This window comes from Bombus huntii, unplaced genomic scaffold, assembly GCF_024542735.1.
Source record: "Bombus huntii isolate Logan2020A unplaced genomic scaffold, iyBomHunt1.1 ctg00000068.1, whole genome shotgun sequence".
Lineage (NCBI taxonomy): Eukaryota > Metazoa > Arthropoda > Insecta > Hymenoptera > Apidae > Bombus > Bombus huntii.
In genome coordinates this window covers 146,546-159,930 of record NW_026099327.1, presented here as the reverse complement: position 1 = coordinate 159,930, position 13,385 = coordinate 146,546, and positions in this window count along the sequence as shown.

Below are 13,385 nucleotides of genomic sequence, written 5' to 3'. Positions count from 1 at the left end.
TCGTCTATACTAAGAGCACGCATTGAAACAGTCCACACACAAAATAGCCACATAAGAATATATCAGCATAACTAAGTTGACTGTTACGTCGCGTAACACTCTACCTAGCCGAGGCCACACACCGAAGGCAATATGGCAACCAGATGTCTTCGGATACTCGCAGCGTATCCTCCATAGTTTCAAGGACCTTCCATAAATTTCACAGATTTCCTAGAAAAGGTCCTTCAAACGAAACAAACATCTGGTTCGGAGGAATTTCTAGAGACTATTGTCTACCACGGCGAAAAAGGGAAAGGTAGTATTTGTCACGTACGCTGCAACTTTCCTCCCACTAACCACTTTCTCTCGAGGGCGGTTAAGACCCTGCGTCTAACCAATTAAAAACGAAGCCTATTCCCTCACTCTCCTAACACAAATCGTCACGAACAAATCCGATGGTCCCGTGCGCTAGACACACCCGATCCTTAGCTTTCCTCCGAGACAGCATCGTCTACCAAGAGTACTGATTTTACATCCTTCGAACGGTCAACATCCTTCCACCCGGTATACACACCCGTAGATCAGTCACTCATCTCGTACATACGCATCAGCGTAACTATCCTCGTTATAAGTTGTGGAATAAACGGTGAAATATAACTTACTACTGTGTCATATTCATTCAACCACCTCTGTTATCCTAACCGAAACAGGGGAACGACTACTTCGCGGCGTCGATTCACCGAATCGTAGCGAGAATTTACGCCTCTCGCTGACGCGTTTTCCTCGCGACCGCGTCTCTCCGCGAACGGTCGTAACATTGACAATCCAGATTTAATTCTATCTGACATTTCCACAAATTAAAATAAGTTAGATCTAACCTTCAAAAATGAACAATAAAAAAAATTATCGAATTTGGTAACATTGATTTAAAAGAACCTACCTAACTATATTTACGCACCTTTCACACATCTACTCCTGCAGCATAATATTTAACAATTGCCTAAATGCCAATTATTTCTCCATTCTGGAAAACAAGAAAGGCAGTAGCATTAAAAAAAGAAGGAAAAGCAACAGTGATTCTGTCAGCTATACCGATGAATTAGACTCTTACTCAACATTTATAAAGTATCCGAATCTATGATAAATAACACTATATACATTGAAAATAACCTAATTCCGGGCACCCAATTTGGCTTCAAATTTAAACATTCAACGATACATGCAATTACAAAATTCATCATATATCTCTTGGGCAAGAGACGAGAGTGATTGCGTCGAAGCGGTGTTCATAGATTTAGAGAGGGCATTCAACACATTCTGGCTGAATTTCTTTCCTTAAGCTCGAAAAAGAGAGCTTCCACACCACGTAATAAAAATAATTTGGAAATCACAAATTAATATAAGCGAATTCAAAACAATTCTATTCGGGCCGTACATTTCCAAAATATCAGATGCAAAAAGCAATTCCGCCTACACGATATCTACGATACAATAGCAACATATCCATTCCTCACAAAAAAGTCGTTTGCTATTTAGATATACATTCGGATTTCAAATCGAACAAACACACGAATCTACTGCAAACAACTAAATAATAAAGTAAAAATATTCTGCTGCAAACTTCTAATAAAGCTGATCCTGATGTACGGTTGCCCGATTTGATTTAAACAGAAAAGCCAAATTGGTTCAAATGTAAGTGTCTGAGATCATACTCAATACATATTTAACCATTATATACCATTTATAGGTTTTAGATATTTTTTGTACAGTAATATCGAATAACAAAACTAGTTACTTCAGCAAACGCTCATACCACATTGAGTACACTCGTTCTCGCATTCTTCTCCTGAAGAAAGGAAAAACAATATTGTAGAAAAGTACCACTTTTGTAGCGACTTAAATTCAATCATTAACTGAAATGTTAAAAATGTAAATCCGACACAAAATATTGTATGGCTACGTCATACCGTCGCGTAACGGTACTTTTGCCAAAACCACATTCCAACTGAAATTCTTTCTTTATTAAGAATATATACGTGTAATATGTATTTTCTCGGGCAATAAATGTTATATATATGTCGGGTTCACATTATGACTAGGGTTAGGGGCGTGAAACGAATCTTCATTTGGATTAGACATTTTTGTTATGCAATATTTACTACTGCAAATAGGATTATTACAGCATTTGACAAGTAACCGTGGTAATTAGATACTCGAGAAGCCAATGACAATGATCCTAGGTTCAATAACGAATCCGCGGTCAGCGGGATAACAAAATGCCCTTTTTTTTCAAAGTCCAAGTTCTACTCAACTTGCTTGTCTACGGTACAAGTATTACTAAACTAACTATTTGTTAAAAAGTAGAATATTCACCGAGCGTAAAGACGCTATGTAACTCGCTGATGTGACCTCACGAGAGAATAACTTTCCGTCGTGATGATGCTGCAGAGGAAATCTATGATGGGGTGTGTCGCAGAACATGAGATCATCGGATTCGCGGAGAGATGCCTTCGTCCGGAAAGTGAGGGAAAGTGACGTTGAGAGAAAGTTGCTAGCAGGAAACGTCGTTCGTGAGAAACATAGATTTCCCCTATCTTTTCGTAGTTGGGACAAAGACTGTTTGTCTGTTTGAAGGACCTTAGTTAACTAAATCTTGAGATTTATAACGGGTCCTCAGGCTAGCTGAACATGTACTGTGGAGATGAAGAGGGTCTGCATGTCGTGATCCACGAACAGCAACTGTTGGAATGTTTACTGTCGAGTGCCACTACAACTATTTTTTTTTTTTGTTGAGGTTATTTGATGTATAAACAGAGAAAGTCGTGGATAAATTGTAAGGTAGATAATATATTTTCATACAGAAGTGTAATTATAAGTAAGAATACAATTTGAACTGGTCCAAATCCGCACGCTAGCAGTGTTACCCTATAACTGAAAACCCCGAAGCCAACGTCGCCTGTCTACTGTTTAAGGTCTGCCTTCGTCGCTGTCTTTTGTCTATACGCTCTCGATGGTTTCAGTACTTGAGAAAACTAAAAAGACCAGATGTAGAGTTTTCTTAGAAGTAATGACCACTTCAACACTTTTTGACGAGAGCTACACTATTACTCCATACCTTTGTTAGACAAAACGTTGATTCCTTGACCGCGGCTACGTTCGGCGACTGATTGTCGCCTCGAGCCGAAGCTCATTGTCACATATCTCGAGCAAATACAATCGGATTGAATGACGATAATTGCTTAATTACGGCTATGGTAGAATCTAGGTTACAGTGTTAAGGGATTTTCCCAAAGTTCCAAAGGGAAGGTTCCGGTGTCCTTTCATCTCCGACATATAGAAATATAAATAACACTCGTTCTCGTCCATTTACGGAAGTCAAGCAGCGCTATGGATAGTACTTAGATAGTTTACACCAAATAATAGCCATAATTTAGAACATGTTACGTAACAAACAATTTTACGTAACAGGCAGAACAGTTTAAACAAAGTATCTAAAATCAAAGACCACCCATAACAAGAAGCCGTGAACTCCCCTATTTTATTTAATTTATCGCGATGTAAATTGTAGCGCAAATAGCGATAAAAATAATGAAGCAATAACATTCGCAGATGACCTACTAATATGCGCGAGAGACAATAAAGCTTTAAAATCCAAAAGCCATCTACAACAAATATTGGACATAATGTATGGCTATTTATGGACAGTAGAAATTAATATAAACAAGTAAAAGAATTTTATTCTAGCTGTACATCTCCGAAATATCAGGGACAAACTACGATGTACGCAGCTATGTCAAGAAATTTCGTTTATACGACAGCAACAATAACAACCAACCATTGTTTCCTGCAATGGAAACACGAATTGAAGCCTAAATTGAAAAACACGATTTCAAACTACTTGCCCAGGCTGTTGTTTTAGAATCATCTCGTTATCAGTCCAACAATTGCAGAACAATCACTGAGTAGACGTAAATGAAATTGATAAATAACGAATTCTTTGCAATAATAATACTTAATGAACAAAATGGAGACATTTTGCAAATGGGTCCAGTCAATGGACTACTCTTAAAAGATGCAAAAGGTTTCATCTCGATAGCTCGATCCAATCCAGAATAACTGATAAATTTGTATACATAAAAATTGGATTTTTGTAAAAAAAAAAAAAATAGTTTACAAAAAAGAAATGGAAAAATATTTTATATCTGAACCAACGGAAAATTATGTCTTACAAGGAGCAAAAAGTGTCATTCCGATTGATCAAGCCGTTTCCGAAAAATCGGTAAACATAACAAAAAGATAAATATACATGTCGAATTGAGACATTTTCCACCTTTTCCAATGTCGATGTCATGAAATGTAAACCTTTTTTCGCATTTCTAGCAACAACTTCTAAGTCAGTACTGTGTACTAAAATAGCACCTAATATATTTGATAATATAATTGATTAGTTTCAATTCCATTCTTTTTAAACAAAAAATGCTATTGGTTATTTCCAATTACTGAGTAAATCGCTTGTCATGAAAAACTGCGCACTACTTGTTTTCCTGCAAAATTCGAAATCCTCAAAACCTTCAATAATTTGTTCATTTCAGTGGAAACTAAAATATCTCTTTATTGACATTTTTTCGTATAGAAGAACACAGTTCCCGTCAAAATCATTTTTTCGCTACTTTAATTCTTAATGAATCAAACAAATTTCGACATGTACCTAACCAAGTATTAATTACACCGAATCAATGAATGATTATGCCAGGACTTGAAATATTAAACTTGCGAGTATCACGAATTTCTACTCAGAGAAGGTGAAACGTAATATGGCGTTAGAAAAACACTATTCGTCTGCCAGGAAGAGATAACTGCATCGGTATAAACATTAAACTGAAACCACAGATTCTACACGCGTTTGCCTTTTTCAGGCATACATCACTAATGTTACCTGAAGATAAATTCTCGCCTACGCTTTCTAATGCTTTACGCTTCACTCACTCTCTCGTTGTCATTACTTGAATACAAACACAGAATAGTATTCTTCCCTAATCTTTCAGAAGAACAAAAATGATTTTTAATAGCGATACGTTACAATTTATAATCGTACGTCTATTACAACCTGTTGTTTTTATTTTAAAACAAACAGAAATACATACCTTATCCAAACATCAACGATATTTTATCAACAAGTGACGGTTATTATATCAACTGAAATTTTGTGGTATATTTACTTAACACGCAAAATAACAAGTCATCTGGTGGCACCAATTGATATCTACTTTTATTTTATGCATTTCATAGTAAAAGATCATTCGCATTTATATATTAACCCAAATATAATATAATCTTAAACCTAAATTTACTAATTGTGGATATTTATTGACAGATGGTAATTTAAAAATTCATATCCATACTCCTTCCTATTTTGCACATTTTTTTGTTTTGAGAGGAGAGGAGAATGCAGTTACGCATAACTAGGTACGTTAGCGCGCGCCTGGATTATGCGGGACTTGGCAAGATGATAGCACCTCTACCCACCAAAAAACCCCTCCTCTGTCTCTCTCCTCTGTCGGTACAAGAACCAACCCTGGAACCACCTCTCGGCATTACTTCAGGGTTGGTCTTCTTACTGAGTGTACCTCTCATCTTATTATGATCTTCTTCTAGTTAATCCTCTCCTTCTTCTCTCCATGTTCCTCTCCTTATCTTGTCTATCTGATTGAGCTATCATTTTCTTTCGGCAAAGCCCTTGGAATCTAGCCCAGTTCTCCTCGCTATTGACGACCACGTCGATTACGTTATTGGTTGCCAGTATTTCGCCTACGTAATTATCCAACAATGTACTTCCATTGTCCCATCTGGGGCAATTGAACAACGCATGCTCTGCATCTTCACCTTCGACATCACAATCCCAGCATCTTGGGTGTGTCTCTTTCCTAATCGTTCTCTATTAAAAATGCAGGCGTCGTCAATCAGCTTTCTGGTCCAATTATCTTCTCTGCAATAGAGCTACTCTTCCCTTCATCTTTTATTCGATCACTATCGACATCTTCGGAATGTTATTGTTTTTCCGTATTGCTAGGGCTTTGACACATATCGGTGTGGCATGAAGCACCACCGACTCCCGCACTCCGTAATAGTTTCCTAACTGAGTCGGTGGGCCCATTGACGTTCGGCAACGATGTCCTTGTCACAGACGAAATTCGAGCAACTGTATATAACAAACCGAAATTCCGAACGCTTTATCGCGTGTGACCGTCCGGTCAGCACCCGTTCTCAGCCGCCTGAGTGGCATTCGATCACTTCAGCCGTTCTCCGAATTTTACACTAAGTATAAACAAAACCTTCTCCCACTCCAACGATTGGAAGAATATAAATGCTCCCTTCAAAATCATTCAGTCAGTCTAATAAAAAAATTCTTAACTAATCCAAGTATCGAAAGTGTATCATCGCGAACCGAAAAAATTGTATAAATTGAGTAAAAAATAAAAAGAACTTAATCTCCTTTTCGGAAATTAACAAGTTCCTTATTTTTACCTTAATTTTACACGACATTTTTGGCGATCCGTGCCAGGATCTATTCACTTCAGTGCAAACGAAATTACGATTTCGGCGTACGCGCATCATTGAAGATCGAAGGATCAACGGACCCAGTGCGAATCTTTGCTACTACGAAGGCCTGCAGCAACTTTCAACGTTCCACTACGATGAAACTAGACGAGAGGACTACGGTCAGCGCAGAGCAACCCTACGAATAAGATTCGGAATCTAGAACCAACCAGAGAGGAAACATCCCTGAGACTCCTCAACGGTCATAGCTACTACGGTAAGCTGAAAATCTGGATTCATTTTCACGATACCGTGTGAGAAAACCCAGTTTCTCAAGCGCTTCGAGTCCAAATAGCAACAGTAGTTCAGACTCAATAAGCTCAATTAGAATCATGCCCACATCACGAAAAGACAAAGTCGAAACTATTGAAACCGTTTCTACAAACGGAGGTACGGACAATTCGATTCGTGCCATACTCGACGTGATACAAAAACAAATTGAAATTCTTGCGCAACGTGTAGAAGAGACACAACGGACGGCCGACAGTGAAAATAAGAAGCGTGCAGCGGAAATAGAACTATTAGGCAAAAATATCTCTAAAATAAAAATAGGACGCGACGCTACTACAGAACTAGGCTCCCTTATTACTATGGACGAATCTGTTGCCGCGAGAGATAGAACTTCCCCACCATGCGTTCCAATTCGAACAGAAGAAGGCAACCATCCCTCTTACGAAGACCGTCCACCGCAATTCGCCTCTCCGAGCTTACGGACCAAAGACGCGATAGTATGTATTCCGCAATTAAACGGTGAAGACAATATCGGAGTCGAAGAATTCATACGCGAAGTACGCGAATTACGAGCCATGTGTAGCGAACCCACGCTATTATTAAAAACGATCAAAATCGGGAAAATCGCGGGTAAAGCCGCAATGGCCATCTGCAATATACCGATATACGAATACGGACACCTGTACGATGCCCTAAGACGAAACGTAGCCACCCAAGACTCTGTTAGAGAACATCAAGACCAGCTACGCGAAACGAGACAGCGTCACGACGAAAGTGTGCAAAGTTATATCATCAGGTTCCGCAGAGCACTCAATAAGTTACAATACAGTATAACGAACGAATACCGTGACGAAATTACTAGACGAGCTATGAACGACAGGATTTTAAAAGACTCCGTGATCGATTTTATCCGAGGCCTGAAAGGCGAAATAGGACAATTACTACTCGCCAATCCACCATACAATATCCTTGAAGCCGAAAAGAAAGCCACCGACATCGAGCGATTCTTCGGGGAAGATCGAAATCGACGACCAAAACCAATAGAACGATTACGACTCCCTGAGCAGCAACGACTAACAACCAATAATCCTAATCCGATCACTAAAAAACCAACTCCAACACCCAATCCAATGCCAAGAAGCTTCCGACAAACCGAACAAATACCACTTGCCCAAAGGACACAATTAAAATGCTTCAAATGCAACCAGATCGGACATGTCTCCAGTCAATGTAAAAATTTTCGAACACCCAGCCAATTTCCGAGACCACCAGCAGTCCACAATCTCGAGACACACAAGGAAGAAATAGAGAAACCAACAGACCAGACCTACGAATTAACGCCACAACGGGAAGACTACCCACAGTACTTTTACGATCCGACGGACAGCGACATAAATTCCTCATTGACAGCGGAGCAGGAATTAATATACTCAAGCGAAGATGCGTATTACGACCAAGAATAACAAAAGAACGGAAATTCTCGATGGGACACTCTAAATTTGAAACCAACGAACACGCTTTGATAAAACTATTTGGCAAAACTCTAGAATTTTTTGTGGTAGAAGACAACTTTCCAATTATAGAAGACGGCATATTCGGTTTGCCAGCCCTATCTAAATTCAAATTTGAACTCTCGAATCATTATTGCAACAGGAAAACGACGTACCTCCAAAACAAGCAGTGTCAAAAACAGTCTACCTGGAAGGAAAACCGACAACGATATGCTTTATCAATTGTGGTGAGTGCCCAGCCAAAATGACTAATTTTATCGAAAATTCAAATACGTACGATCAAGTCTCCACGTTTAAAGATATAGTTAGACTTTCGCATATAGAGAAAACCCACCGTGAACCAATCGAAAAGATATTGCTGTTCTACCTCGACGTATTCAATCTAGAGACCGACTTATTACCATGCACTAACCTTGCTAAACACACAATAACGTTAAAAGAAAATAAAATCATTAACACAAAATCTTACCGACCGCCTGAATGCCATAAAGAAGAAATCAAACGACAAATGGACGAAATGCTACAAAAGAACATTATAGAACCATCTGATTCTCCTTACAATTTACTAGTCTGGGTAGTACCAAAAAAGGCAGACGCCTCAGGGAAACAGAAATGGCGAATTGCAATAGACTTCAGAAAAATAAACGAACTAACTGACCAGGACGCATATCCATTACCTGACATAGACGACATACTATCCCAACTAGGCAACGCAAAATTCTTCTCAGCCCTCGATTTATCCTCCGGATTCCACCAAATCCCAATGGACATAGACTCTAAAAAGTACGCAGCATTCTCCACACCACAAGGACACTATCATTACAATAGGATGCCATTCGGTTTAAAGAATACACCTGCAACATTTCAACGCATGATGGATACCGCGCTAAGAGGACTCATAAATAAACATTGCTTCGTATATTTAAACGACATTATAATATTCGGACAGTCGATTGAAGAGCACAATAGCAACCTCGCGATAGTATTGCAACGCCTACGCGAACTCGGACTCAAAATACAGCCGGACAAATGCGAATTTCTCAAACCAGAATTAGAATATCTTGGACATATAGTAACCGCCGAAGGTGTAAAGCCAAATCCCAAAAAATTAGAAGCCGTTAGCAATTTCAAACAGCCACGTAATCCCACAGACATCAAATCGTTCTTAGGACTAGCAGGTTATTACCGTAAGTTCATAAGAAACTTTTCTAAGATCGCGAAACCATTGACCGAACTTACAAGAAAGGAGACATCATTTCATTGGACAGATAAAACCCAGGAAGCATTCCAGACATTAAAAGACAAACTCTGTTCATCACCCGTACTAAAATTCCCAGACTTTGCGAAACCATTCACATTAACGACTGACGCCAGTAACGAAGGTATAGGTGCAATCTTATCACAGGACGGACATACATGTTGTTATATCTCGCGAACTCTAAACCCACCGGAACGAAATTATTCCACTACAGAAAAAGAACTTTTAGTAATAGTATGGGCCGTGAAACGCCTCCGACAATATCTGTTAGGACAGAAATTCCTCATCCGAACCGATCACCAAGCACTAAAATGGTTACAGAATTGCAAAGACCCCTCATCACGCTTGACGAGATGGCGACTAAAACTAGAAGAATACGAATACGACATAGAATACACGAAAGGAAAAGATAATACTGCAGCCGACGCACTATCTAGAATACATGTTCTGACCAGACGACTCGAAAATTTGAACATAGAACTCGATAAAAAATATCACGATTGGGAAAAATCTACCGACGCGTTACCCAAAATTCTCAAAATGACTCCGAACCGTAAATCTTTCTATCAATTATCCAAAACAGAGCTAGGAAATTACGACAGAATCGAATGGTTAACTAAATTAAACGAAATTATTCATATAAACGAAAAGATAGGTATAGGCGACGACAGTTTCACAGAGACCGAAAAGAACGCGATCAAACAAATTTTATTATTCCTGAACGACACTGTAAAAGAATTAAATTTTGCATGGGAACCAATTCAAACATATAGCGACGAAGAAATAGACGAATTATTGAAAGAAAATCACGATTTAGTAGGACACCCCGAAATACAAAAGACATACGACCTCATTCGTGAACGGCACAGAGTACCAGATTTGATGAAACGCATACAATAACATATAGAATCATGCGACACCTGCCAAACATCTAACACTACACGTATCAGACCGCGCGAAGAACCTTGTATCACCGACACACCCCTCGAACCAAACGATAAAATTGCTATGGACTTATTAGGCCCACTGAAAAAGACGAAAAAAGGCAATCAGTACATTCTATCCATACATGACGAATTGACAAAATACTTAATACTCGTACCACTAAAAACTCAGCAAACGGAAACAATTTGGAACGCACTCTTGAATCATTACATTTACATCTTTTCCGCTCCAAAAAAGATATTAACTGACCGCGGACAGAATTTTATATCTAGTTTAATGCAACAGTACGAAGACGCGTTCAAAATCAAACATATCAAAACGACATCCTTCCACCCACAAAATAACGGATCGTTAGAACGGACACACGCAGTAATAACAGACATGTTAAAATCGATGCAGCGAAATTCGGATGAAGAATGGGACGATCAACTTAACTTTGTATGCCTTGCATATAACACAATGATACACGACTCTACTGGTTACACGCCATTCGAACTCACATTCGGACACCAAGCCAATCTTCCCTCCACAATATCCAAGAATCCCCAACGCACATACGCAGACGAAGTCACGTTCCGCAAAAAGGAATGGGACTCTAGACTCCGACACGCTCGCGAAACATTGATCAAAAGTAAACAGCGATATCAGCGCGATCAAAAACGTAAAATTATAAAACCTCAATCAGTTTTCAAAGAAGGAGACTCCGTTTTAATACATAACGATCATAAAAGGCATAAACTTGATGTGGAATGGTTAGGACCGTACACGATTGATAAGGTATGTACTCCATACTATCTGATTCAAGACAAAAAGATACACGGTAATCGTTTAAAACCTTACTTTCCAGGTCGACGCTCCTCTTTGCCGGAATAGTATCCGCGCAAATAAATATTACACCATTAGAAGGAAACTCTGTATTCGTAGAAAACATAGGAAAAGGATATTTATACAGCGACACTGCCAATGTAATAGTAGGATTAGACACTAGCGACATATACGAACAGATAAGCGCAATAGAATCATATAAATTAACAATAGACTCACGTGCAATCAGCAAACAATACGTCGAAGAGTTAGGCGGATTACAAAATCGCATCAATAACCTAAAACAACTCGCAAAACACTTGAAAGCGTTAACACATACCCGGAGCACACGAGGTCTGCTTAACATCATAGGTTCCGTATCGAAAAGTCTGTTCGGGACTCTCGACGATGATGATCTTACGCTCATAAACAAAAATATGGACAAACTATTCGATGATAATAATAAAATCAAGACCATAATAGCTAATTAAACAGCACTTATTAGAAAAATTGTAAACTCAGAAAACCTAAACCACTTAGAGAGATCATATAGTGATATATTAAAATTACAACAGCAGGCAAATATCGATAGATCTATGCTTAAGATAATCATGAAAGTCGGCACCGCGATGCAAACTTTACACTTCCAATTAGATGAAATAGTTAACGTCATGATATTAGGCAAACAAGGAATAATTAGTCCACAAATACTTGACCCCAATGAATTCATAGAAAATTACGCCAAGGCAATAGGTAGCCAGATGTACAACACCGCGATTTCTGCCAAAACCGAACATTTTCAATTCATACTCGACATCGGTGATCTTAAAATCTTCACAATAGATGACAAAATATTTTTCAAAATCATAGTACCTTTAGTCTCTAACACAGAATGGAACATATTACAAGTATATCCTATGCCGAGTAAAAGAAATGGAGTATTTTTGGCTCCAGTAGTCGAACATCAGATGTATTTAACTTCAGGTCTTTCATTTATAAACGCTGATATCGAGTATTTCAACAAACTTTGTAAGAATCGAGCCGGAACCACTATATGCAAACAAACACTACCAATCCATGAGAGAAATTCAAGAACCGATTGTCGCAGCGAAATAATAAATTTCAAACCACACATTGAACATTGTCAAATAACTGTACTTAAGATTGAAGACATTAGCTTTATACCGCTCAAAACTAGCAACTGTTACATTGCGATACCAGCAAATCCGATAGAAATAGACACAATTTGCCAAACGAAACATACCTTACAAAAACTTGACAAGCCTTCCATCATAAGAGCTAACACTTCTTGCGATTTATTGTACAAAGACGAACACATGCGTATAGGCGAAACAAAAAACGAAGTCATATACGAAATCAAAACAAAAACCCTAGCGCTCAAAACAAACGATAGTTTCACTCATCTATTAGATAAACTCCAGCGAGCACCGAAAATAATAGATAATTTACAAGGCTATAAAACAACGATCGATAAAATAGGCGACGAGATAGAAACTCTTAATTTCGAACACAGAATTAAAAATATACAGTATTGGGGACTAACCACGCTCCAGATATTAGGGTACATAGCATTAGGCATACTAGGTATATATGGATTAAACAAAATAGGGGTATTCAAATGCATCAGGAAATGTATACCGAACAAATAATGTATCAATTTATTTTGCTGCCGAAATGAAACTGTAATCAACAGCCACAATGCGACAGCCCCACCAGTACCACTCACCCTGGGCTCAACACCCAACATCTATATTCCAACCAACACATACCACTCAGATGAAGAGGAGGAATCAGCTGTAATTTTCAAGCCACGTCAAGTCCGATTCCACAAAAGTCTTCTGAAGAAAACTTGAGGGATCAAGTTCAATCTAAGAAGGGGGGAATGTCACAGACGAAATTCGAGCAACTGTATATAACAAACCGAAATTCCGAACGCTTTATCGCGTGTGACCGTCCGGTCAGCACCCGTTCTCAGCCGCCTGAGTGGCATTCGATCACTTCAGCCGTTCTCCGAATTTTACACTAAGTATAAACAAAAC